At 43.0% G+C, this 25948-nt stretch overlaps 2 protein-coding genes across 10 annotated transcripts in view; one reads left to right on the top strand and one right to left on the bottom strand.

Annotated features, from left to right (window-relative positions):
- The window catches only part of JADE1 (jade family PHD finger 1), a 153893-nt gene that overhangs the window by 100450 nt on the left and 27495 nt on the right, over positions 1-25948 (bottom strand). For 3 of the 9 annotated variants that reach the window (XM_083457233.1, XM_083457223.1, XM_083457227.1), the window contains one exon: positions 2324-2425. The exons of the other annotated variants lie outside the window; for them this stretch is intronic. The gene's annotated coding sequence lies outside the window, so the exon portion shown is untranslated. The remainder of the gene's footprint in view (positions 1-2323; positions 2426-25948) is intronic. 9 annotated transcript variants of the gene reach the window in all.
- The window catches only part of MFSD8 (major facilitator superfamily domain containing 8), a 114090-nt gene continuing 110418 nt past the window's right edge, over positions 22277-25948 (top strand). Inside the window, exon 1 of the mRNA XM_083457418.1 lies at positions 22277-22282. The gene's annotated coding sequence lies outside the window, so the exon portion shown is untranslated. The remainder of the gene's footprint in view (positions 22283-25948) is intronic.

Below are 25948 nucleotides of genomic sequence, written 5' to 3'. Positions count from 1 at the left end.
AATTGAGGCCTCTTTTGCCCAAAAAAAGTGTAATGTACTTTGTGGTAATCTTTACTCCTGAGTAATTGTGAGCTGTGTCAAGTTGCCACTGCTTTGATTGCCAAAATTCTGGCACCAAGATTTAACCATGAAATAGCAGCATAAAGAATTCAGCAGATGCTCGGAGGCAGTCAAATCTTGATGCCAGCAGCATATAAAACTAAAACAATGGAAAAGCAAAATATAAAATATAAAATATAAAAACTCAGCTCAACCTACTCCCAAAGGAGAAAAAATATTTACAGTAGAACTTCTACAGTACTTACAACCGCCTCCACTTGCGGATGTTCCAAGTTGTGACCATGTGGCAAACCCGCCGGTTACTTCCAGGTTTGCCACCGTTCGCGCATGCAAAGGAGTAGCGATCTCTGCGCACGTGCAGAAGCAGGAAATCGCCGCCTGCACCTGCGCACAATGGCACCTCTCCCAGCAACCTGTTTCGCCACGGATTGTGGTCGTGAATAGAGGTTCCACTGTATAAGAAAATATCTAAGAACGAAATACATTTGGATCCACCCACTTTTGCCTCTTGCCCAGCCTCCCCACACACCCGGAAAAGATGGTCCCCAAAATGAATGTAGTGGAGAAAAGTTTCCCCACTGATGTAAAGTCAAAGTAGTTTGACTGCCTTTTTTTTAAAAAAAAAAAAGTGGGGGGCATTCAAACTACTTTACATTAAAGGTAATGTCATGCTTGTCCATAGCGATGTCATGCTTGCCCAGAGTGTAAATCACACTAAATACATTGTTAGGACTTACTTATATTACCTGCATAAGGTAGGTTTTGCATGCTTCCAACAATGACCAGGTGTTGTTCCCACATTAGCTCCAGATGCTGCATTTGGTGCAGAATGCAACAGCAAGGCTTCTAACTGCAGCAGCCTCCCACCAGCATATAAAGCCTTTGCTGATGGAGCTGTATGGTTTCGCTGCTGGTATACACTACACTTTACTTGGTCTTAGCCAAAAGGCTTTACAATATGAAAGTCTTTCAACACTACCCATTGCACCACCTACATCTAACAGGCAGTGGATGCAATCAAGGCTGAAACAGTGAATGCATGCTGGCAGAACTTGTGGAAGGAATGTGTGCACAATTTCAAGGGTTTTCCAAGCATTGCCACTGAGGTGGAGGACATTGTGCAAATGTCTAGGTGGATGGTGATAGCTTTGCTGGCCTCATCCAGGAAGAAGTGGAATCACTAAATGAGGGTCCACAGGTATTGACTGTCGAAGAGCTGGAGGAACTAATCAGATCAAGCTCAGAATGTGAGCATGAGGATGGCAAGCATGAGCCAGCAAGCTGGAACCTGCAGAAATTTTATCAACTCTTCCAAGTAATAAAGAAGGCAAATGATCTAATTGCATAATTTGACCCAACCACGGAACACTGCTTCAAGATCATCCATGGAATTACAGACACTCTGAGACCATGCAAGGAAATTTTTGATAAGCTCAAGAGACAATAGCAACAGTTGACCCAATCACCATGTTCCTCACAAAGGAACCACCACCAGTAGCAGCAGCAACACGTGCCCAGGCAACCCACCTCTGGATCTGAACCAGTCAAGCATTTCTTTTGGCTACCAATCAACCCCTGTGGTCCTCATATCTTCTGTATCAGCATCCAGTGAGAGAGAGGAGGAGAAAGCCTAAGAGGAAGACTGGCAGCCTCATTTGCCCCACACAGTGCAGTGATTAAATATTATAAATCCAGTGTTTTTTCCAGTTTTCTAAAGGGTGATCTGGCTTTACACAGCAAGCCTTCCCAGGGGCTTGATCCCAGCAATGCATACTGTTGATTTATGTGAATTGCAGGACTGAATGTTAATAATCTTTTATTGTATATTAATGTTTAGAATTACTGTACATAACTTACATTTTCTGGATATAAAGCAATTATTTATTTCTATTTTTGAAAATACTACCCAAAGCTATTATACATTCTCTTCAAATTAGAAGGAGGGCAAGCTTTCTGTGAAGGTCATATCAGAAAACAGCAGCTATGTATAACATGGTCACAGAAAAGGAATGCCAAACCAGAGAGAGCACAGCACGACAAATGATGTGCAGGAGAAAATACAGGAGGGCTAACCATTTTGAGAGAGCAGTGAAGTAGAATACTAATTTTAGAACAAAACTCAAAACCAAAGCCAAGATCCTGTCATTAAAAGAACTGTGCATGTCGCAGAACAAAACATTAAGACGTAGAAGAATCAGCTAGCTTAGGGTGCATCCACATATATGTTAATTCAAAAGCCAAGCTACTATAGAAGTGTACTCACTGCCAATGTAGATTCAAAAAGTTCTCTGAAGAACTCAGCTCAGTTCCATGTTTCCACACATTTGGGGAAGAAACTGTACACTACTGATTGGTTGAAACAATGCTGTCAAAATAATAATATTAAATGATTCTGCTGTTTAAAAGGTGGAAGGGGAGAATGGGTATTTACAGTGCAATCCTAACCATGTTTACTTAGAAGTAAGCCCCAATGAATTCAGGATGCAGCCTTGGAGATTTAGTTTGGAAATATAATGTGACCTGCATACTGTACTGTGCACATATTGGGGTGTCAACAGTGCTTCTGAATCAACAAACTGGCCCTCCATGTGAAACTAACTGGGAGGGCTAAAGTTAGTAAAAATGCAAGGTGAACACTGAGTATTTTCTATTCTTGATGAAGAGGCAATGGTCAAACAGGGAACGATTGTCACTCATGCATAGAGCATCTACTCTGCATGCAGGTTGCAGATTCAATCCAAAGCATCTCCTGATAGGGCTGGAAATGTCCTCTGCATGAAAACTTGGAAAGCTGCTATCAGACAGTGCTGACAGGACTGAGGTATGACCCAGCTCGGTATAAAGCAGCTTCCTATGTGCCTAATATATGACAGAAGGGCTCACTCATTTTGCCTGGATGGAATTAGTGATTGAGGACCAGACTGCATATTGTGCCAAGAAGCCAGTGATTTCAATTTTTGAATACTTAATGCAGTGCAGTGAGTCTGTTAATTTGCTTCGGAGAGCATCAAGAGTGTGTGAACATCTAACCATTCCTCTTCTTCCCCGTTACCCAATCTCTCTCTCTCAGTACCCACACACACACACAGAGGTTACTATTTGCTCTGTGTTTTGAAAAATATATTTGCCTGTATTTTCCCATGGCACAGCAAACAGCACTTGATGAGGTTATCTATAGCTGAAAAATGGCATGAGAAAACATCCCCATACTACTCCTCCAAGCAAATTTGCAGCACCACCTTGCCATGAGTGTACCAATTGATTCACTTTCCCTGTGAATGGAAGCACATACTGTAGCCATCCTCCTTACAAAGCAGGTATACAACAAGTCTGGAATCCCAGTAAAGTTTTGGAGGTCCATTACTGTGTGCAGTTATTGTCAGTTTGCATTTCTTAGTACAGAAAGTATTGATCTGATGTGTAGAGATCTTTCTACTTAATTCAGGAGGGTTCTGGAAGCTTCTCTGTGTGAAAGAAACAAGCAGAAGGTTCATGATGTTTGGGTTATTCCTTCAGAGAAACTGAGTACAGCTGGCTTAAACTGGTTTTGTTATCTTTTCTGTCAAGGTCATGCTGACTTTAAAAGGCCAGAAGGAGCCTGGGTTTCACTTTCTCTTTCTATCTCTTTTCCTTCTGGTCTGGTGTTTTGTACATAGTATGCTTAGTGTTAAGATTTAAACATATTATAAGTTATTTTAAGTTTAAGTTAAGTCTGCTGCAACTGGATTTCTTATGGACAGTACCAATCCTGAATGTATTGGATTTGTGACCATTATGCTCATTTGCCTTCATTAGCAATAAAGCTCTGCTGGATTAAATATTAATCGCCTCTGATCTATTTTTTGGGAATCCTGCAACGTGTTTAAGTTTTTACTCTGCTAACTATACATTGGAATCTACTCTGGATCAATATTGAGTAGAATTTCATGAAAGTTATAGTGACTAGATAGCCAGCCCATGGTCAACATTCAAGGAAGTTGTAGGATGAAGCAAGAACAAAGGCAAAAAGGAAGAATGGAACTGAAGAAAAGAGAGTTGGGTCAGGGTAAGCTTATAATATGGTTACCAGACGTCCCCATTTCCCGGGGACAGTCCCCGGATTTACAAATTTGTCCCCAGACAAAAATCTGTCCCCAGAATGTCCCCGGATTTCATTTAACATCCCCAGGTTTATATTTTAAGCGTTGTAGATTTATTAGTAGGGAATGAATGTTGTGTGATTGGTTCAATGACACAAGACACATTATATGGGGACTTCCGGTGAGGAAAAATGGCGGGCGCCACGGCAGCGAGCAGCTCCAGAAACCAGCCAGAGCCAACTGCACTACCAGGCTGGCTCCGGGCTGCTGAGACTGCTGCTGCCGCTGCTGAGGGGGAACTGGAGACGCCCGACGCGTCAACTGGGTGAACTGCTGACACACACACCCCACAACCCAAATCGACCCGGCCAATTGCCCAACAGTGCTCCGGGGCCAGGAAAACCCTGGAGCTGACGCAGGGAGGAGGAGAGGAGAAGGAGAAGGAAGAGAGAGAAAGAGGAAGGAGAAAAAAGAGGGGAGCCCCGACCTTGATGTGCCGCTGCCACAGCCACTGCTAAGTAGGAGAGGTAGGAGAGCACCAGGAGGGCAAGGATATGTGGCCAAGCCCAGGCCCGAGCCGAGCCTACTTCACGGCAGATAGCGCTCCAAGAGAGGAAGGTCAGAGGAAGGCCATGCAACAGAGGAGACCACAAAAGGTATTATTTCTTGATTATTATTTTTTAATAACTCCCCCCCTTAAAAAAAAAAAAAATTCCCCGGAATCTTTGAAAACAATCTGGTAACCTTAGTTTATAAGCACTTTCTGTCCAGTTGGAGGAGAAGTTCTAATCCAGAAAGCTTTTATAAGGCTATCAAAGCCAACTCTCTGGATACACAGTTACATAGACAAGGAGAGCATTAAAAAGTGCATCTGAAATATGGTTTGCATGCTATTTTTATTATTATTCTGACTACATAATTGCAACACATAGACTCTAACAAAAAGTATGCTAGGCTTTAACTTACTGTTAAAAAAAATAACTAATGAAAAACATATGCAGAGAAGAAAAATATTGCCAGAACAAAACACCAGAGATGATATAAACCATCATTATAATTCCTTGCAATGCCAAGAATAAAAACATTTATTAAATCGCCTCATTGCTTAGAAAATATGTTTATTTTGTTATCTCTCCCTGTGAGAATTTTAGAATATGTGTTCATTGCTCAATGGGGGATGTTCAGACCACACTCCTTTATGAATGCACTGAACACAGGACTGAGGAGCAGGATTGCACCTGCTAGTCAAGACACAACACATCTACTGGTCACATTCCCTGGTGGCCGGATGTTCAGTGTCCTTGTGAAGGGGGGCTTTATGCAGATGTTCATTATGTATGGCTCCTCCACATATGAAGCAGTTTGCTGTTTGCAAAGGAAGAGATGGGTGTCTGAAAGAGCTTGGACATGAAGGGGACAAACACAGAACACCATAGGCTTAAATTTGATAGAGCACCAAGAGCCCCAGGGCTAGAGCTTAACTTAGAAGTATGATTTACTGTGGTATGCTTGTTAGAGAACAAGCCTTTTATTTTAACGAGCAAACTAGATAAACTCCAAATGCTTACACTGAACTCCTTGATCATCATGGGCTTTGCTCCAATTAAGCTCATATATACTTCTGATGTCAGGTGCTCAGCTGGTATACAGCAAGATGACAAGAAGTTTATCAAACCTTGTGGGGAACTAACTTTACACTATAGCATACAAGGCATGAGAAAGGAGCATTAGCCTTCCCCAAAATAAAGTCTATGGCTGCCACTTCTTCTTTTTAACTGACCTTTCACTGCCATGCCTTTCCTTCTCTAAGGCAGAGAAATTTGGAGATAAGTAGCGGGGAAAGATTCATTTGCCCAAGGCCAGCTGGCTCAACTACAGTTTTGTTCTATTTAAGAACATCACAAGTCACTTTGCTGAATCAGTCTAGGGTCCATCTAGTCCAGCATTCTGTCTGCAACAGGGACACACAAATACAGGCAACAATTCACCGTTGCATATAAGCTTCAGAGGGATTAGCCATCTTGGTCTGTTGCAGCTGAAAAGCAATCGTCTTTGCAACAATGTGCACCTAACCACATAGCTAAAGCACACAATTTACAATATTGTCTATATTAACCTGCAAAGTGGTGATGAAAACTTTATCATACCTTTGCATCAGGACATAAATCCAGTGAAAAGATTCTAACACTTGACAAAACAATACAGATTACTAGCCTACCAAGTGAGTCTAAGCACACTGTGGTAAGTGTCTGCTTGGGAAAGGGTTGCTGGCTTATTGCCTCTGAACATAATTGGAAACCTTTTGTCTATTACAACCAATGGTGGCTGGTGCCCATTGGAACTGGTAGAGCAGAAGGCAGGTGGTATAAGAGACACTGGCAGGCAGGGCAAACTAATTTTGTCACCATCCTCCTTGCTGAATTCTACAAGGCCAAGGATGAGATTTAGGAGGAGAAAACTGATACGCTGTACCACCCCTTGGACTAGTTTTAAGAAGTCATGTAGGTGAGGGTTGTCAGAGGTCATACTAAGGTTGGTGAGGCAGTGACCGATTTGCCTAAATGATAAGTAGTAGGGGAGGAGGGGCCAATGGATGTTCAGCAAACTACAAAACCAGGCAGAAAGCAGGCCAATAAACAAGGAGGCCACCTACATTTCACATGATGAAAAGGACATCAGAATAGTAGGAAGTGATGACTCCTAAAACTAACATGGAAATTTAGAGGCCAAGGCAAGGCTCCGGGGCTGTATCAGACTCTCTGGGGTCCTCAACACAGCCTATGGCATCCCTACTGCATTCCATGGTATTCAATCATTTTAAAGGCCAAGAAGCAACAAATGGCACATTTGAAGTGTTGGAGTGGCCCCAGCCTGCCATTTAAATCACCTCATGTGCCTTAGGCAGGCTTGCAGCAAGCAAACTTTCTGGGCACTGCGGAGGCAAGGCAGAGAGTCAAGTTAGAAGGGCTACACAAGAGGATAAACATGACAAAGGAAGGAAAGTCCAAAACAATGTAAACAAAAGACTTAAAGAGGATTCCAAGGCATACCGTGCAAGTATTTTCTTCAAAAAAATGTTTAAAGATTAACAACTAAATTAAATTACCTAGGCATGTGGATTTGTAATTTTAAGTCATTTCCATGGACGAGAGCTTTGTTAGAAAAACACTGGGGTATTTTCAATAAAGCTGTACCATTTTGGACCTTTTCCTGGTTTTAGAAGTGAAGCAAGGAGACTTCGAAAGAACTTTGCAGAACTGCCTATTTTGTTTGCCCATCATGAGATGTAGGCCTTTAGGCTTCACCATCACCTTGGAACATATAACCATTGCACAATGTATTCTGATGCTTGAGTGCAAATTATGGGGAGACCAAGGTTCACATTTCAACCTAGTGGCGCTCACTGGGTGTACTTGGGTATCTCACTGGGTATTTCTCAGCCAGCCTAAGGGTGTTGGGACCAGGGCCACCCCTTACATTAGGCAGTGTAAGGTGGCTGTCTTGGACAGCAGTTACTGTGAGACACTGATAGTAGCCCCCACAGCTGTCCATACCTGGTCATTCCCCTGTGCTGGAGAGCACATACACACTTAACCCATATACACGTTATTGCTGTTGTTGTGCACAAAATTTCTATACTGCCCTTCCTCCAAGGATCACAGGGAGTTTACACACATACACACCACATGGCCTGTCCTAGACCCCCTAAAGTAGCCTGCTGTCTCAGGTGCAGTGGAAAATGCTGTCTAAATGCCAGCATTCAAGTAAGGTTCAACAATTGGCTTTGGTGAATGGAATGGGAAGGAGAAGCCATCTTGTCCTTTGCCTCATGCAGCAAAATACCTTAGGCCAACACTGGTGAGAACTGATCAATAGGAAGCAGTCTAAGGTGAATCATGGGACAAAGCCAGTGGTTGACCAAAGACTAATTACAAAATATGACAAGCCATGATCAAGGAGGAAGCCAAAATCAAAGAATGTAAGAACTCAGGAAGACCTTACTGTTCAAGTAAGGCTTAACTAACTGCAATAAAAAGCTTTACTATAGTCCTGCCTGTCCAGGAAGATCCAATCACCAGCCTGGTTGGGTGGAGTGAGTCCAGGTCCAGAACCTGAAGATACTAAGCTGCCTAGGCAAAAGTTGCAACATGCAATTTAGCAGCTCACCCTGTGGGGTAGCCAAAGTTTCCCATTTTCAGCCCTTGCTGCATTTGACACAGGGGTGTTGTGAGGATAAAGTGGTATGTGTGTGACAATCAGAAACATCATCTCGGGCTTGTTGGAGGAACAATGGGATATAAATGTAATCAATCAGTAAGAAAATAAATAAACTATAACAACACAGCAGGCATTACCTTTAGGGCTAAGCTGACTGAGCCTGTTTCTCATGAACAATTTCTGCTTCAAGAAGTCTCAAAAGTGTTGCTAATTGAGGCAGCACAGACCTCACTCTGAATTGGCTTCATTTGCCCTTAGTGACATTATCAGGTAGCCAAATCCAATTGTTATATGCCTTGTGATTCATTCCGTATAATGATTTCAGAACGGCAAGGATCACCTGTATAATTTTTGCTAGGAAACATTGCATTCACTCAAACAAGCATTGTTTGCTGTCAAAATCATCACCATGTAGCAGCCAGATATGACTGGCTATGTGTGTTGTGACTACGGATGGGGGAGAAATTTGATTCAGGTCTCATTTAAAGCCGGATCTGTCAAATTAGCACTTTCTGAACAATATGTAAAGTGAAACACAACTATTCTTTGAAATTCACACTTATCCAAATTTTACTTTTCAGTTTGCCAACAAAGGAATGTTTACAAAAATGCATATATTAAGAAAATGTGCATAAAAAATGAATATATTAGTGAAAATAACAAACAAAAATGCATTATATGTGGGGAAATTGTTTGCAGAAATGTGTACACATTGATCAAAATAGTATATAAAAATATGTTTATGTGGATAAATTCACACTAAATATGCTGATGAATTTTTGTGAGAATTATTATTTAATTGTAAATTGCTGCAAAATGTGGAGGGCAGAATTTAAGAATAGAAAAATAAGAAACAAAGAGCAGAAATTAACAGATCCTTCCATCCCTAGCTGTGAAATCATCATGTTCACGACATGATCCACAGTTGGCTGGGACAAAGCATGTGACTTCAGAAGAGCCATGAGAAAAAAGACACAGAATCAGCAGCAGTTCAAGCAAACAGAACTCGGGGAAGGTGAACATTTGAACAATTTACTTTTAAGGGGGGGAAATCCTTTCCCCTCCAGGGACTGCTTTCAACCTGAAAATTGAATTGGGAAGACGTTCAGCACAAGCATAGTTATTTTATCCTCAGTGGTATCATATTATTTTCTCGTTTCCAGATGTGTTCAAACCAATTGCAAACTATTTGTTTGCTGAGAGCAGTTTTCAGGATGAGGTAATTAAAAAGGGGGCTATCAGTTTTCTTATACATTTTGAAGCCACTAGCTAGTCAAATAAACCTACCATTTACAGCAATCTGTTTTTGTGAAACCCTTTTCCTTTAACCTCCAAATTTGACTCTTCTTCATGTTGGTTAATCAAGAACGCATGTTCCACGCTAATGCTGATGGCCAAGGGTCTATTTTGAGAAGCACTCTGCTCTTCCAGAGACAGAAATGCAGCGAATTTGTGTGGTAACACTGATATATAATGAAAATACACTTGGTTATAAATCTTAAATATTAAAGAGGTCACTTCAGAAAAACTGCCAGCTAATCAAATAAGCACCAAGGAAGCACGCAGACAAAAATAACCCGTCAGCAGGCTTGAGTTCTTGCTAATATGATGCCCACAGCAATTAGGCACTACAAGCATTTATTTAGATGGTTAAGTTCATACCCTCCATTCCAAAGATTCAGTGAGAATAATAACAGAAAAAAAGAACATGCAGCAGTGTGTGCCCCCAGCCTCCCAGATACATGGATCTCCACATAGGTGAGGGATGCCAATGGGAGCATGTCAGCAATTCTGTATGTGGAGTAGCATGCATTGGGTGGAGATGGGAAGATGCTGCAGGGGCCAGAGCATCCCCATAAAATAGACATTTACTAAGTGGAATTTAGTGATGTATGGAAGTGAAAGCTGGACCATAAAGAAGGCTGGTCGCCGAAGAATTGATGCTTTTGAATTATGGTGCTGGAGGAGACTCTTGAGAGTCCCATGGACTGCAAGAAGAACAAACCTCTCCATTCTTAAGGAAATCAGCCCTGAGTGCTCACTGGAAGGACAGATCGTGAAGCTGAGGCTTCAATACTTTGGCCACCTCATGAGAAGAGAAGACTCCCTGGAAAAGACCCTGATGTTGGGAAAGATGGAGGGCACAGGGAGAAAGGGACGACAGAGGACGAGATGGTTGGATAGTGTTCTTGAAGCTACCAGCATGAGTTTGACCAAATTGCGGGAGGCAGTAGAAGACAGAAGTGCCTGGCGTGCTATGGTCCATGGGGTCACGAAGAGTCGGTCACGACTAAACGACTAAACAACAACAAGTGGAATTACCAATACAGTGGTACCTCGGGTTACATATGCTTCAGGTTACAGACTCCGCTAACCCAGAAATATTACCTCGGGTTAAGAACTTTGCTTCAGGATGAGAACAGAAATCGTGCTCCGGTGGCGCGGCGACACAGGAGGCCCTATTAGCTAAAGTGGTGCTTCAGGTTAAGAACAGTTTCAGGTTAAGAACGGACCTCCAGAACGAATTAAGTTCTTAACCCAAGGTACCACTGTATTTTATGGGACGCAGGTGGTGCTGTGGTCTAAACCACAGAGCCTAGGGCTTGCTGATCAGCAGCTCGGTGGTTTGAATCCCTGCGACGGGGTGAGCTCCTGTTGTTTGGTCCCAGCTCCTGCCTACCTAGCAGTTCAAAAGCACATCAAGTGCAAGTAGATAAATAGGTACTGTTCCAGCAGGAAGGTAAACAGCGTTTCCGTGCACTGCTCTGGTTCTCCAGAAGCAGCTTAGTCATACTGGCTACATGACCCGGAAGCTGTCTGCGGACAAAAGCTGGCTCCCTCGGCCTATAGAGCGAGGTGAGCGCCACAACCCCAGAGTTGTCCGCGACTGGACCTAATGGTCAGGGGTACCTTTACCTTTACCACTGTATTTTAGAACTGTGAGTAAATGCGCTCATTGTAAAAGTATGCGCTTCTTCGTTCATGCCTCTTTCCCATTAGCTTGCTCAATGCATATAAAACCGTTCTTACCTACAAATTTGTGTCATTATATATTATGAATGCACAATTTGCATTTTCTGACTCTGTAATCTGGCAAAGGTGAAATAGATTAGAGACAGTTTGCTAGGTTGAAAATCAGGAGCTAGATGCTAGGCCTTCATACTCTTATCTTCTTTCCTTATGGTTCTATTTTCTTTCCTCCTTTTTGTCCATCCTCAGTCTCTCTCTCCTTCCTTCCTTCCTTCCTTCCTTCCTTCCTTCCTTCCTTGCTTGGTAAAGAACAATAGTTGAGTGGTAAAGCATCTGCCTTACATGCAGAAGGTACCGGGTTCAATCCCTGGCATCTCAAGGTAGGCCAGGGAAATAATATTGCCTTAAATCCTGGAGAGACTGCTGACAGTCTATAAACAGTACTGAGCTACACGGAGCAATAGTATAAAGGCAGCTTCCCATATTCCCTAGGAGGCTGGAAAGAAGAGTCAAGCTATAATCCCATACCTACTTACCTGGAAGTCAGCCACACTGATCTCAGTGGGACTAACTTTTGAATAGACATACTGTATATACGATTGTGCTGACAATACCTTTCTCCTGATAATTCTTCTGGTCTTTTTGTCCATCTCTATCTGCCACCTTATATGTTCCACTGTCTATTGCAAGGATGAGGAATTAATACTAAGACCCAAGGTGGAGTGCAACCAACCTCTCCAACCCATCAAAAGCAGCCTATACCTGGAAACAGGTTATTCTGTATTTATGTGCACAGTGCTCCAATACCATGCTACATCATCAAATATACACTAAGGTCAATGAGCATTTAGTTGTGTAATATTGTATTAGGAAAATCTACCTTTTCTCATAGAATCAGCTGATCTCTTTGCAGTGCTAAAAAAAGAAAATCATAGCAGTCCTTGTAACAAGGTATGCTAATGTACTCTTGGATGCACTTCATCCCTGCATTAGCTGGTTACAGTCAACAAAATGTTGTGCTTTATCTACCATTAAATGTAATTTTTGCAGACATTGTTCATCTTTGTCAAAGTGCTTGCAGGAATAAATACCAGCCATATGAAAAGATTTATTCTATTCCCTATAAATGTATATCCTACATCCAGGTGCACAATATATTATGACTCCTAGGTCATCCATTTGTCTCCCTCACATTATAATTAAAAAACTTGGCTCAGAGCTCCTCATTGCCATTTGCTCTTTTAGCATGAGACTTTGTAGAAAATGCTTGTATTTCCTTTCAGGTGCTGGCAGTGAAGAATCCACTCTTTCTTGGTGGCTGGCCAAATCTTCTCTGGGGGCTCTTTGAACTTGAAGCTGCTTTTGCTCTCAAATGTCTGGAAAGTGTTTTTCTTGGGAAACCTTTATTAATAATATCCTTGTTTCTTGCTGGGGGGGGGGGGGGATCAACTAGCATCCGTTCACGGAACTAGCGGAGAGCACAAATGAGAGTTAATTCCTACTGCGTGTGTTGTGCATAGTGCTTTCATCAATTGATGGTGTATGTGTGCTTTTATTTCTTTTTTAAGGCCTCTGGACTCAAAACCAGCTAAAGTTAAAGGTAAAGGTAAAGGTAAAGGTAAAGGTAAAGGTACCCCTGCCTATACGGGCCAGTCTTGACAGACTCTAGGGTTGTGCGCCCATCTCACTTCGGAGGCCGGGGGCCAGCGCTGTCCGGAGACACTTCCGGGTCACGAGGCCAGCGTGACAAGCTGCATCTGGTGAGCCAGCGCAGCACACGGAACACCGTTTACCTTCCCGCTGGTAAGCGGTCCCTATTTATCTACTTGCACCCGGGGGTGCTTTCGAACTGCTAGGTTGGCAGGAGCTGGGACCGAATGACGGGAGCTCACCCCACCGCGGGGATTCGAACCGCCGACCTTTCGATCGACAAGTCCTAGGCACTGAGGCTTTTACCCACAGCGCCACCCACGTCCCTCAGCTAAAGTTAGTGATAACTAAAAACAGGCATGGCATGGGAGTTCAATGAAACACCATATAAAGAATCTAACTGAAAAGATCAACAATAGTTAAAAGTCGTTGAAAAAAAGGTCTTCACGTGGCACCCAAAGGGCACCAGAATCTGGCACAACCCAACAGCTGATTCACACACCCTTATTTTTAATCAAGGCCTTCTTAATCTAACTGGCTGCAGCAGAAGTTGAGGGAGGCCAGCTAACAGAATAAAAGAAAAAAACTTTCAAGGAAGCCCAGATTTACAAGTATAGTGGTACCTCGGTTTTCAAATGTAATCCGTTCCGGAAGATCATTCAAGTTCTGAAATATTCAGGAACCGAAACCTCAATAGCCAACAGCTAGGCCTCAGGATCTTGCACTCAGTGGAAGCCATGTGGCCTGCTCTACTTCTAAGGCATGTTGGAAAACCAAAGCATTTACTTCCGGGTTTACAGCGTTTGAAAACCAAAATGTTCATCAACAGAGACATTCAAAAACCAAGGTACCACTGTATGGGGAGAGCCTCAATTGATGAAGCATCGCAGCCCATGTGGCAAAGCATTGAGCTAAACAGCTAAAACAGACCAGCAAATAAGCACCAATGCAAGTTTAGCAACAGGGAGAAGAGGCCTGGTCAGCCAACCTGTCCCCTTTTGCAAATCCTACCTTTTAAAGTAAACAAATCCAACAAACAAGAACCAGCTATGGGGCTCAAAAGCCACACAGTTGGGGTGGGGTGAGGTGGAGGCTATCCAGTGTACTGCATAAAATGTAATATGTATGAGTGTCAGAAAGCTGGACATAAGTTATGAGTGTATGCTTGGTGAAATTAGATCTGACTTGGGGAACACTGGTTCTAGTGAGACCAAGGCAGTTTATCTGGAGAGGTTGAAGGAGGCAGGGAGGTGTATAGACTAAATCTTCAGTGATATGATACTCCTCAAAGGTTGGGAAGCAGGGGACTCCTACTTAGCGGCTAATTAAAAACATGGAGAGATGGGTTTTTGTTGGGCATGTAGACTAGGTGGTTATTTGTCTACCTGGGGTGCAGTTTGCAGATGTCATTCTTGTTTGGGCAGGCTATTAGTGCTGGAAAAGAGTAAAGGAGTCACTGAGCACATCCACACCAATAACATGTGGCCACATGTAATTGTGTGGCCCAGAAAGAAAAATGTCAGTTCCTAAGTAGGAAGTCAATTTCTACACATTCCAAGGTTGCTTTCTCAGAAATTCTCCCTGTTCCACACTAGACAAGCAGGGCCAAAGGGACTCAAAGGAATGGATGAATGGTGGTGCCAAAAGAAGAGTTTTGAATTTATTAGGCACTAGAAAATGGTTAGGGACAAGCCAGGCCTGTGTGGAAGGGAAAGGCTCCATTTGAACAAAAATGGAACCAGACTGTTGGCTCAATGTCAAAAAGCCTGCAGAGCAGCTTTTACATCGACCCCTGTGGGAAAGCCAAGAAGAGCTGGGAAGCATCCAATTTTGGGATGAATCATCCCAAGGAGGTGAGGGTATAAATGTTTCTGATCATACAAATGGAGATGATGTAAAACTAGGCAATGCTCATTACCATAGAGAAGATCCTGCATCAATGTTTTAACACCTTCTTCCATGCAGTAGGCTTCCTTTCCCACTGTTCAGGCTATTTTTTCTCTTTCTCCTTCAAACTGCAGATCAGTCCTTAAATGTTTCCAACATGACTTCCATGTGTGTGCAGGGGGGTCCTACAAATATTTCTCTTGGACATTCTAAGGTGATCTTGTCCCATGATAAAAGCTGATGTCTCATCGCCAAACTCAATTTATTCTTCACAACCCAGTGATATGCAACTTGAGCCATTTGTATCCCTATGAGAACTTTAAATGTGCAGAACTGGTGTATGGGAGTTTTCCAGGTGTGAGCTTATGGCCTTGCATCTGTGGTTTTTCTCATGTCCCCCCCCCCCTTTTCTAATCTTTATGAGTTACATGACCATATTATTAGATCAACAGCATATTAAACTTTTTAAAGAGCTCTTAATATTACTGCAAAGCTCAATATATTGTTGCATGCCACCCCAATATCCAAGCAGTGTGAGATTCCAGGAATTCCAGGTTGTTACCCTTAGTTCATGTTTCCTCTGAAATGAGGTACAGCAGAGACTGTCATGTCTTTACACTACATGGTTTATATATACCTATATACAACTTGAGCCTGCGATGGAGGGGTTCACAACATTAACATGCCAAAAGGGCCTTGCTTCTTCCAAAGCTGCAGCCTTGAATTCAAACAGAAATCAGACATTGCTCTGTCTTTTTTGGCTCCCAGTTTGCCGCTTTGCCTGTAGCTCAAATCACTGCAAACTCTCTGCTCTTGCCTTTCACCCAGGCAGCTAGCATGGCTATTCCATTAGAAGCCTTGATTAGCCTTGAGGTGGTGGACTCTCCTTGGAGGTTTTTAAGCCGAGGTTGGATGACCATGTGTCATGTATGATTCAACTGAGATTCCTGCATTGCAGGGGGTTGGACTGTGTTACAAAGATGTCTGCAAATGTGACATGAAGGCAGGCAACACTAACCCCGCCATATGGAAATCCTTTGTAGACGATCACAATGCTTGGAGACAGATAGACAGGCCGTGTATCCACAGCAGTGATTAGAGGAGGAAGACAGCTGGGAGAACAGAGAGAAAAAACGCCATGATGTACCTGTAGCAGCAAAACCAGATGCCTTCATATGCCCCACCTGCAATAAAATGTGTGTCTCCTGTTTTGGTCTCTACATCCACAGCCAGAGAGGGGTAGAGCAGCAAGCCCTCGACTGCACCTTCAGACCTGCCAGCTCCTGTCAAACAAGCTGGAGTACAGTAGTTGGCTTTTACTTTTTTTTGTTACACCAACTCCTGGCTGGTGCAGCAGAGGAGCCTGAATAAGGGAAATAATCTAGCCCAGATCCAGTGCATCCATAACCACCGCAATGCCCCTTTTGGAGTCTCCCGTTAGTCACCTACCTGCACTTTCAGTGGACACAGTAGGGGCCTCCACTGTACATCCCAACCCCACCCCACCTAATCATAATGCCCTCAAGCAGCACTTCTCAGGGGGTTAGAATCATACCCTTAATAAGTGAAAATAAATAATGTAACGATAGGGAGCTACATGCCAAGCAACCTGTATTCTCCTTGGTGAGTAACCACCCCAGTCTATGGGTACCCCAGTCTCCCTTAATGGATTTATTTCTTGATTGTCTTTTCCACATCCAGTCCAGAAGAGCAAGCTTTCGGGTCTCTTTCACTGTGAATGCTTAGTGCTTTTATAATCTAGGATTGATTCATACTCCAAAGTCAAAAGGTGGACATTTGGAAATTATCTCTTAAATGACCTAGACTTTCCACAGCATATGAAACAGCCAATTCAATTATTCTAAAAGAGTCTGAGAAATGCTTCCTTTGAATATATTCAGTGCATACCAATAGAATACTTATTTTTATTAACCAAGGCAAGCATTTTGAAGGGGGGAGGGGAAACACCACCCGTAAAATCAAATGGATTTTTCCCTGGTTTAAGAAACGTGTCTACATTAAAAACTAGGATTATATCAGAATGAATGCACTTGATCTATTTTATCATGCAAGACAAGTTTCAATGACAAACAGAGAGAGAGAGATTTTTCATAGCACAGTTTTACTATAGTTTTCAATATGGTATTGCTGTGGACCTATGCTGGGCAACCATTTTACAACCTGAGGGCCACATTTTCTTCTGAGCAATCTTCCTGGAGTCACATGTCAGTGGTAGACAGGACTAGAGGCAAAAGTGTGCAGAGCAATGAATGTAAATTTTACCAGTGTACAGTAGATTAAATTTCCAAACATACTTACAAGCCCCTCTTTAGCCTCCATCCAGACAAGTAACAGGCATTATCAGAGTTCAAGGACATACTCCAGCCAGGCACAAAACTAAAACACAGTGAGGGGTGCAGCCCAATGAGTTGGGGTGTGGCTGGAGAGGAGGTATGGCCAGGCAAAGAGGCCTGGGTGACCATATTTGGATCCTTCCAATGGAAGCAACAAATAACAAAAGTGTCTTACAAGTTAATAATTTGCATGGTGATTGCATTATTGTCCTTCTCTTTGGAATATTCTCCAGTGAACTAACTGCACAGAAGTTATCACTGTAAAGAGGTAATACTCACATTTATAAGCACAAGGCCTGAAGCTCAATAATTGACTTGTTAATGCAGAATTATATGTAAATTTCAGCTTTATCTCAAGAGAGGGAATGGGCCCATTATGTGCTTTGTTTTATTTCCCCTTGGGACTTCAGCTTTGTCGGAAGCTTCTCCACTCTGAGACTGGTTCGAGTTCCCCAAATAAAGTTTCACCTATTATATGCGTGTGCCCTGTGACCTTAGAATTCTTATAACACCTGGAACCTATGGGTATAGGTCACTTCCCACATGGTGGGAGAAATAACCTGAGTGTGGAAAGGTGGGATGTAAATTATTGTAATAAGTACTGTATATACTCGTGTATAAGCCAACTTTTTCAGCACATTTTTTATGCTGAAAAAGCCCCCCTCAGCTTTTACAGTGGTGCCCCGCAAGACGAACGCCTCGCAAGACGGAAAACCCGCTAGACGAAAGGGTTTTCCGTTTTGGAGGTGCTTCGCAAAACGAATTTGCTTAATGTCTTGCGATTCCTGGGGTTCCCCCCCCCCTTTTCCCCAAGCCCCTAAGCCGCTTAACAGCTGTTCGCTAAGCCGCTTAACAGCTGATCGCTAAGCCGCTTAACAGCTGATCTAAGCCGCTTATCAGCTGATCTAAGCCGCTAAGAGCCTTTTAGCAGCTAATCCGTTAATCCCTTAAGCCTTTAATAGCCGCTAATAGACTTTTAGCAGCTAATCCGCTAATCCCTTAAGCCTTTAATAGCCGCTAATAGCCGCTAAACCGCTAATAGCGCTAATCCGCTAATGGGCTTGCTTCGCAAAACGAAAAAAAACGCAAGACGAAGAGACTCGCGGAACGGATTCTTTTCGTCTTGCGAGGCACCACTGTACTCGAGTCAGGGTCCTACCCAAGCACATTTCCAGTGGAAGAGGCTGTTGTCAGAGGAGGAAGAGGAACGAGCAGCCTGAAAGCAGCCCTTTCAGGCTGCTCCTTCCTCCTCCTCCTTTGCCGCTGTAGGCGGCAGCAGAGGAGGAACAAGCAGCCTGAAAGCAGCCCTTTAGGGCTGCTTGTTCTTCCTCCGCCGCTGCCGCCACCAGCCTCTGCCTCTCGGCAGCACCCTAGGTAGGCAGGGGGATGGGAGGGGCTGGGGGGGAGAGAGAAGCCCCCTCTGCCATGTGCACATGCGTGCGAACACACACACGCACTCCGGCCCACCAGGAGGTTTGTGGTGTGGTGAACCGGCTTATACTCGATTCAATAAGTTTTTGCAGTTTTTTGTGGTAAAATTAGGTGTCTCGGCTTATATTTGGGTCAGCTTATACTCGAGTATATACGGTAATTATAATAAGTGTGGAATGGTTGCTCAGCACAAATTGCCCTATGATTCTAAAAAAATCATAGTTTGCAGTGTATGAGTCTTCCTTTAAACTAGGCCTTTAAGTGATTTGCCAATGTCATGCAGAGCCCAGTTCACACTAGATCAGGCTTCCTCAACCTCAGCCCTCCAGATGTTTTTGGCTTACAACTCCCATGATCCCTAGCTAGCAGGGCCAGTGGTCAGGGATGATGGGAATTGTAGTCTCAAAACATCTGGAGGGCCGAGGTTGAGGAAGCCTGTACGAGATGCTGTCTGCACAGTGGATAGAAATGTGTGCGTGAGACAGCACCACTCCTGGCAAAATGTATGAACTATGTCGGTGCTTCCCACTTTCAAAAATGGATTTGAGACTGTGTTTAGGCCTTAATTTTTATTTGAAAGCTAGCATAGAACAGAAACTGCTGCCAGCTTCTTTCCCTGAAGTGGATTCCTTCAGCATGAAAAAGGACTCCCCCTGCTGGTCTTGCATGACTGATCTAATAAAGACAGGGCACTATAAACGATAGGCTCAGTAACCCGTTTGCATACTCGAATGGGTTCCGTTTTCCTTTTTGGAAGTGAAAAATTAAGTATCATTCATAGTACAATGCTTATTTGTGTTCCTTTCCTTCCTTCTACTTCCCTAACATGGAACCTTCAAGTGTTGTATGTGAGTTGTTTGAGTTATTGTTGCTTGAGTTACTATTAATAATAATAATAATTTTTTTAAAAATCCAATGTCTGATTTTCTTGTCCTTGTACTCTCTTTTTTCTCTCTCCCCCCACCCCCTCGTTTCCATACTTCTCAGGCCAATACTCACTCCCAGCTAAGCAAGTGATAAACTGTGATAAGTACAGGTGTGAGAGTCAGTTTCAAGCCCATTTCCTTTCCTTTCTGTGTGTGCATGTGTAAGATATCTGTCACTAACGCCAAAGCATTTTAACCATTTCACCAAGTTTTCACCATCTCAGTAGTCATGCCCACCCTGTGGAACGCCCTCCGTTCAGATGTCAAGGAAATAAACAACTATTTGACTTTCATAAGAAATCTGAAGGCAGCCCTTTTCAGGGAAGTTTTTAATGTTTGATGTCGCATTGTGTTTTAATTTGTTGGAAGCCTCCCAAAGTAGCTAGGATAACCCAGTCAGATTGATGGGGTGTGTGTGTGTGTGTGTGTGTGTGTGTGTGTTTCACTCGTAAACAACTACCATGTCTAACAGAGAGGAGGGCAGAATGAGAGAGCATATCTACCAATGGCAGAGTGGGCCAGAATTTTGGTGGGGGTCAGAACTGGCCCCTGACCTGGTAGTAACAGCCTAGGAGTGCAAAGCATAGGGAAATGCACGTTCAGTGGCACACATCAATTGAAGCCCATTTTCTTCCTCTTCCCAAGAGGGGGACTTCTGATTAAGGGATTATAAAGAAATTGGATTTGCGGTATGTCTGCTTTATCATTAGATATTACCAACTCACAAACCCAAGGACCCTTTTGGTGTTAAGGGGAGTTTGCTCCAAGACCAAAAGGATCATGAGGGTGAGGAGAGCTGGGTGCCTCCTCTCAAGTCCAGTCCCTCGAATTCCCCTGGGAATTCTTACAAGGTCCTAGGCTGTGAAAATATATGTTGCTGCCCAGATACATCAGTAGCTTTGCCATGCAGAGGACATATATGTTCTGCTAATTTGGAAGAGACAATATTAATCTACTAAAATGTTTAATTAATACAGACACAAGGACCCCATTATCCTATGCAGACTGACTTTTATAATGTGTAGTATATCATTATGGATATAGTTCAAAGACAAGTTTAGCACAAGTGATACTTGGATTTTTAAAATCCAATTATCCACAGCTTTGTCTGGGTTAATCAATCTGCCAGGTGTAAAGCCTGCGTGAAATTATAGATATGTTGAGCTGCTTAATGATAAGAAGTAGGAAGAGCCTTTGTCATCGATACTTAAGGAAGAAGGTTGGTGACATCAGAGCACCAATTTCAGGATCCCACCCTGCCTCCAAAAGTTAATTTCTCATCCTCTACACCTCGATATCTGATACTAGCATTGCAGCACAAGCTAATTCTCCCTTTCCTATGTCATTTTGTATAAAGTTGAGATTAATTTCATTTTATCATCTGACAAAGTATCAGCCATGGTTGCACAGAGAACTCTTGGTGACTCACCTGGTTGCCACCCACAGAAATGATCTGGGGTGACTAACAACACACAACAAAGAAAACCAAAAAATTATGGACAATTAACATGCAAATTTCTGTTTTGTAAACAGAAGTCACAGGGAAGTCTGAGCAGTCTCTGGACCATGCAGAGAATTTTAACTATCTCTCTCTGCCATTGTTTGGGGGGGGGGGAGTCACCTCTCTGAAGCGTCAATTTGCATTTAAAAAGGAACTTCCATTAGCTTCTGTTTACATAACAAAAAATGTGTCCATTAATTGCATTTAACATCTTGTTTGGCCTGAAAGGAGGCAGACCAGCTTTCAGGCTGGCACACATACAAACTATCTGCTGCCACCCAATCCCTTCAGCTAAGACTAGCTGAATCAGGGGTCCTGAAGATCTGACAGTCAGGATTAAAGCTGATGTAGTTCCATGCATACCTTGCTTAGCTACTTAAAACTGGTTAGAGGTATAAATAGCACTCTGACTACCCTCTTAGAAGCTGAAAACCAGAAGACCCATATTTAAGAGTTGCACTTGACCCTATTTCCTACCAATACTAGTTACGCCGTGCAGGCAGTTTGGGATGATAAAATGTATATTTATCTAAGTTCCCAAATAGATGTTTGCCTTACGTAGCCCAGGGGTATGAAATAGGATCAGTTTTAAAGGGGGGGGGGGGCAAAACAAAATTCTACACCATTTGTGAGAAAATGCACTTGTTAAGTCCTTAGCTTTAAGTGCACTTCACTTAGATGCAGGGAAACAGAGGGACAGGTCAACATAGAAAATAAAGCAACTCCATAGACAGCATTAAGGTTAAATCCAAACCATACATTTAAAGCACATGGCTTCCTCCAAAGAATCCTGGGAACTGTAGTTTGCTGTGGATGCTGGGAATTGCAGCAGTGGGGGGGGGTAAACTACAGTCCCCAAGATTCTTGGGGGAGGGGGGTATGATTTAAATATGCTTTGCGTGTGTGGTGTAGAAATAACTTAAGTATTGTGGCAGAAATCTAGCACACAAGGTTCTGGAAACTCTTACCCAGCTGACAGGAGGAGTATAATGATACAACAACAGATGAAACATCTAGCATGTTGGTTTATAATAATAACCATTATTTCCTTAAACCTACCCATCCCTCTAGTATGAAATAAAAAAGGTGACCTCTTTTCTTGCTAGTTGCTTGAAAGGCCAAAAATAACATTTGCAAAGGTACAGAAGAGTCCATTTATCTGTTTGCTTGTTTTGAAATAGTCATCAGGAGATTCCCCAGTTGGAGGGCAGAGGGAAGGGTACCATTGGCATGGTTGAACTGTGCCCATAAGGACAGAGACCAGAATGACCACAAGGGCTTAAGGACATCCATCATATAAGAACCAAGGACATTTGGAAAAGGGTTAAAAATGCTATAGTAGGCTATGGGGATAGAGGTACTGAATTTTCCAGCGCCATTAAGAATATAAGAAGAGTTTTGCTGAATTGGACCAAAGGTCCATCTAGTCCAGGCATCCCCAAACTTGGCCCTCCAGGTGTTTTGGGACTACAACTCCCATCATCCCTAACAGGACCAGTGGTCAGGGATGATGGGAATTGTTGTCCCAAAACATCTGCAGGGCCGAGTTTGGGGGTGCCTGATCTAGTCCATCATCCTGTTCTGACAGTTGTTAACCAGATGCTTATAGGAAAGCCAAAAGCAGGAGATGAGCAATGCCAGCTACTGGTATCCAGAGGCATATTGCCTCTGCAAGTGAAGGAAGAAAATTGTCAGCATGGCTAGTAGCTATTGCTAGCCTTACTCTTAATGAATCTGTATAATTTTCTGATACTACTTACAGGATGCAATCCTATACTGTATTTGAAATACGATGGCTTAGGGGGTATTGGAAATGATGACTGATGAACTCATATTGTGGCGGCATCTCTCCTCCTGGTGTGATTCATGTAGAATTACACTGTCCAAGTCATGTGTTACTTACAAGCTAAATGACCTGGAAGGATGAGAGATTTTATAAAAAATACCTAAGCAGAAATCAGTCAAAAAGTTACCCCTTATCTAATTAATAATTATATTTATCAACTTCCCCCAGCACAAACTAAGATCAGGGTGGGAGAGCAGTTTGGTCAACTGTATATCTGGGTATATGTGCACTGTGGTAGCTTACTAATTGGAAAAATCAAAGGCAGGGAACCTATGGCTAGCCAGGCATTGCAGGACTACACAATCATCAAGACTGGTGATGCTGACTGGGGCTGATGGAAACTAGAGTTGTACAATGTCTGGCAGACCATGTTCCACATCCCTGTGGTAAATTGTTGACTGTCTTCATCTTTGGTATTATAGTAAGCATGTCTGGGGAAACAATGAAATGGCAGGGTAGGCCAGCAAATATATAACTAGTGGACAATGTGTCTCAAGGCCACCACAGAAAAACAGTGACTTTTGAGACCTGAAGGTAAGTTGAAATGCTTATGAAATAGCCTTTCTCTGCTGCTATGGTTCAGTAGTTAAGTCTGAACAAAACAGAACTCTTTCATCCTTGGCACTTGGTACACAGGGCAAAGCATGGAGGGGGGGGGTATCTACTGGGCATTTCTCTTTTAAAGAGCAGCTGGCATAAAATTAAACAGAGAGAAAGACATTCTGCTTGAAAGCATGCATATATTGATTCACTGTATTTTGGACTTTGGGACATTATCTAGCAAAACTGTCTTTTTGGCAGTCCATCTGCACAGGCAGTTTCTTACGTTTGACATTACTGTATCTTCACAGTGACATCACACTCTTTACATGATGTGTGGGGAGCTTTTTCAGTTCAAGGGTTCCCTCACCGGGAATATTTTGGACTTGCCAGTGGTAGGCATGATCAGAAGTAAAAGTAGGTGGGGACAGAGGTATAAGTGGCCAGAGCAACTGGATTGAACTCTTAATCTTTGTACATTTTATCAGTTCGAAGTTTTTTGCATCCACAACCATAAACCCATAAATCTCTCCATCCAGGCACACAAGAGGCATTGCCAGAGTTTACAGACACTTTCCAGCCAAGAAAAAGCCCTTGAGGTGGTTTCAGAAAAGGGTTGGTGCTGAGTGTGGCCTGGGAAAAGGCGTGACGTGGGGAGAATCCCGAGGGTCAGACAGAGAGGCATGGAGGGCCACATTTGCTGCCTGGGCCTGAGGTTGCTTTACACCAACATGCTTAAATGGAATGGCTAGGACCGGAGAGTCTTAGACTCTCTTAAGACTGAAGGTAAACAGATGCAGCCTACACTCCTTGATTGTAATAGCCAGGAGTGGTGAAGAAATGGGGACAAATAAGTACAGTATCACCTACTTTAACCCAAACTGGTTTCTCTAATTACACATGCAATCAGTGGTGGCACAAGTGTCACTTAAAATACAGCTGCCTAATTGGGTGAAGTGGTTAGCAGCCAACAAATAGATATTCTTGGTAGCATGAGTCCACAGAGCTGTATTGCTGATAGGCAGATACCAACTCGGAGTATGATGATCAGATATCTGTCCTAAGGGCGATGAGGAAATGGGTGCAGTTGCAGAGCCAGAGATCTGATGCTCATCAAGACCCAACAGAGGTGTTCCAGCTCTGTGACTGTTCTACATCGCAAGGATGGTGCAACCCCTAGAACCTTCCACCTGTGAAGAAACTGAGCAGTTGCCAGAGGCTGAAGCTTGTCTATGGGAGGATGCTGCGCAGAAGACAAATGCACTTGCAACAGAACACAGCCCTGTGCATTGGGTGGGGGGCAGCTGGTATACTTGCCCAGAACCTTGAAGGGCTAAGCCAGCTGGAGGCGGGGCTGCTATCTTATGTTACTGAAGTGGTTGCCTTTTTGTTTGCATTTCTAACTTTATATAGTTCTTCCTGTTCCCCTCTCTCTTCCTTTGACCTGTGCTGGATGAAGACGTGCCTCTGCTTGCTTCAGCTTCAGGCAGGTGCCTGAAGCTGGTTATACTGTAAATTTAAGTATTTTGCCTGCATAGATTTTGCTGCTGTCATTGCTATGAACCAACACATGATTATAAATTAAGTAACTCTTATTTTTAAACTTACTTCCCAGGTTGTTGCCTGATTCTTTATTAAGCTGGGTAAGAAAGGGGAGCCCGCTTACTTCATAGCTGGACTTGCTCCAAAAAAGGCTTTACAGCATAATTCCTATGCTTAATTTTGCTGCCAAGGATGGGCTTTTAAAACTCTGTTCAACCCACACACATGGGTGCCTGGAGGTATAGATTGCAATTAAAATATCCTCTCCTACTCATTTAAACCCATAGAGGAGACAAAGGAAAGAAAACTGGAGGCAGGGATAAATAGGGGGAGGCTATACATTAATTTCAGACAACTACAAATACTTAGGCTTAATTATAGTAGGGTATGTAGGCAACCTTCTGCTTATTTTATGTAGCTCCTTTAAGATATGGTTTCAGGAGAAGAGAAAAGTGGATCCATTGCTAAGCACTTTCAGGGTCTTCTTGTAACTGCTGTGTCAGCATCTTCCAACATAAGCACATCCCATTTAGTTTTGCTCTCTCTGGAGTGGAGAAAGTGTTAATTGTCCAGTCCAGAGATAAAACTGACATATTTTGCAATGCCTGGACTGGAAAGGGAGAACGAGTTCCAGGTCAGAGATCTTGATATGCAGCAATTTCTGACTACTAGTTACTCTGGCACAAGAGCTCACTGTCTATTTCCGCAGTCCTTAAAATGAGAGAGTGAGTAGTCCATTAGGGAGGTGCTGAGGAACAGCAGTTTTTCACAAGCAGCTGACATTTACAATTCTCAGTTGAGATTTTGTTTCATATGCAAAATAAGCGATGACAACAGAAAATATGGACAAATGCGATCCACAGTGTTAATCTATACAAATTAAGAACGGAGATCACAAATTAGGAGTAATAATAACAATTAGGAAGCTGTGGCAGCAAGTATAT

This window comes from Podarcis tiliguerta, assembly GCF_965153285.1.
Source record: "Podarcis tiliguerta genome assembly, chromosome: 9".
NCBI lineage: Eukaryota > Metazoa > Chordata > Lepidosauria > Squamata > Lacertidae > Podarcis > Podarcis tiliguerta.
This window is presented reverse-complemented; position numbering and strand designations above follow the sequence as displayed.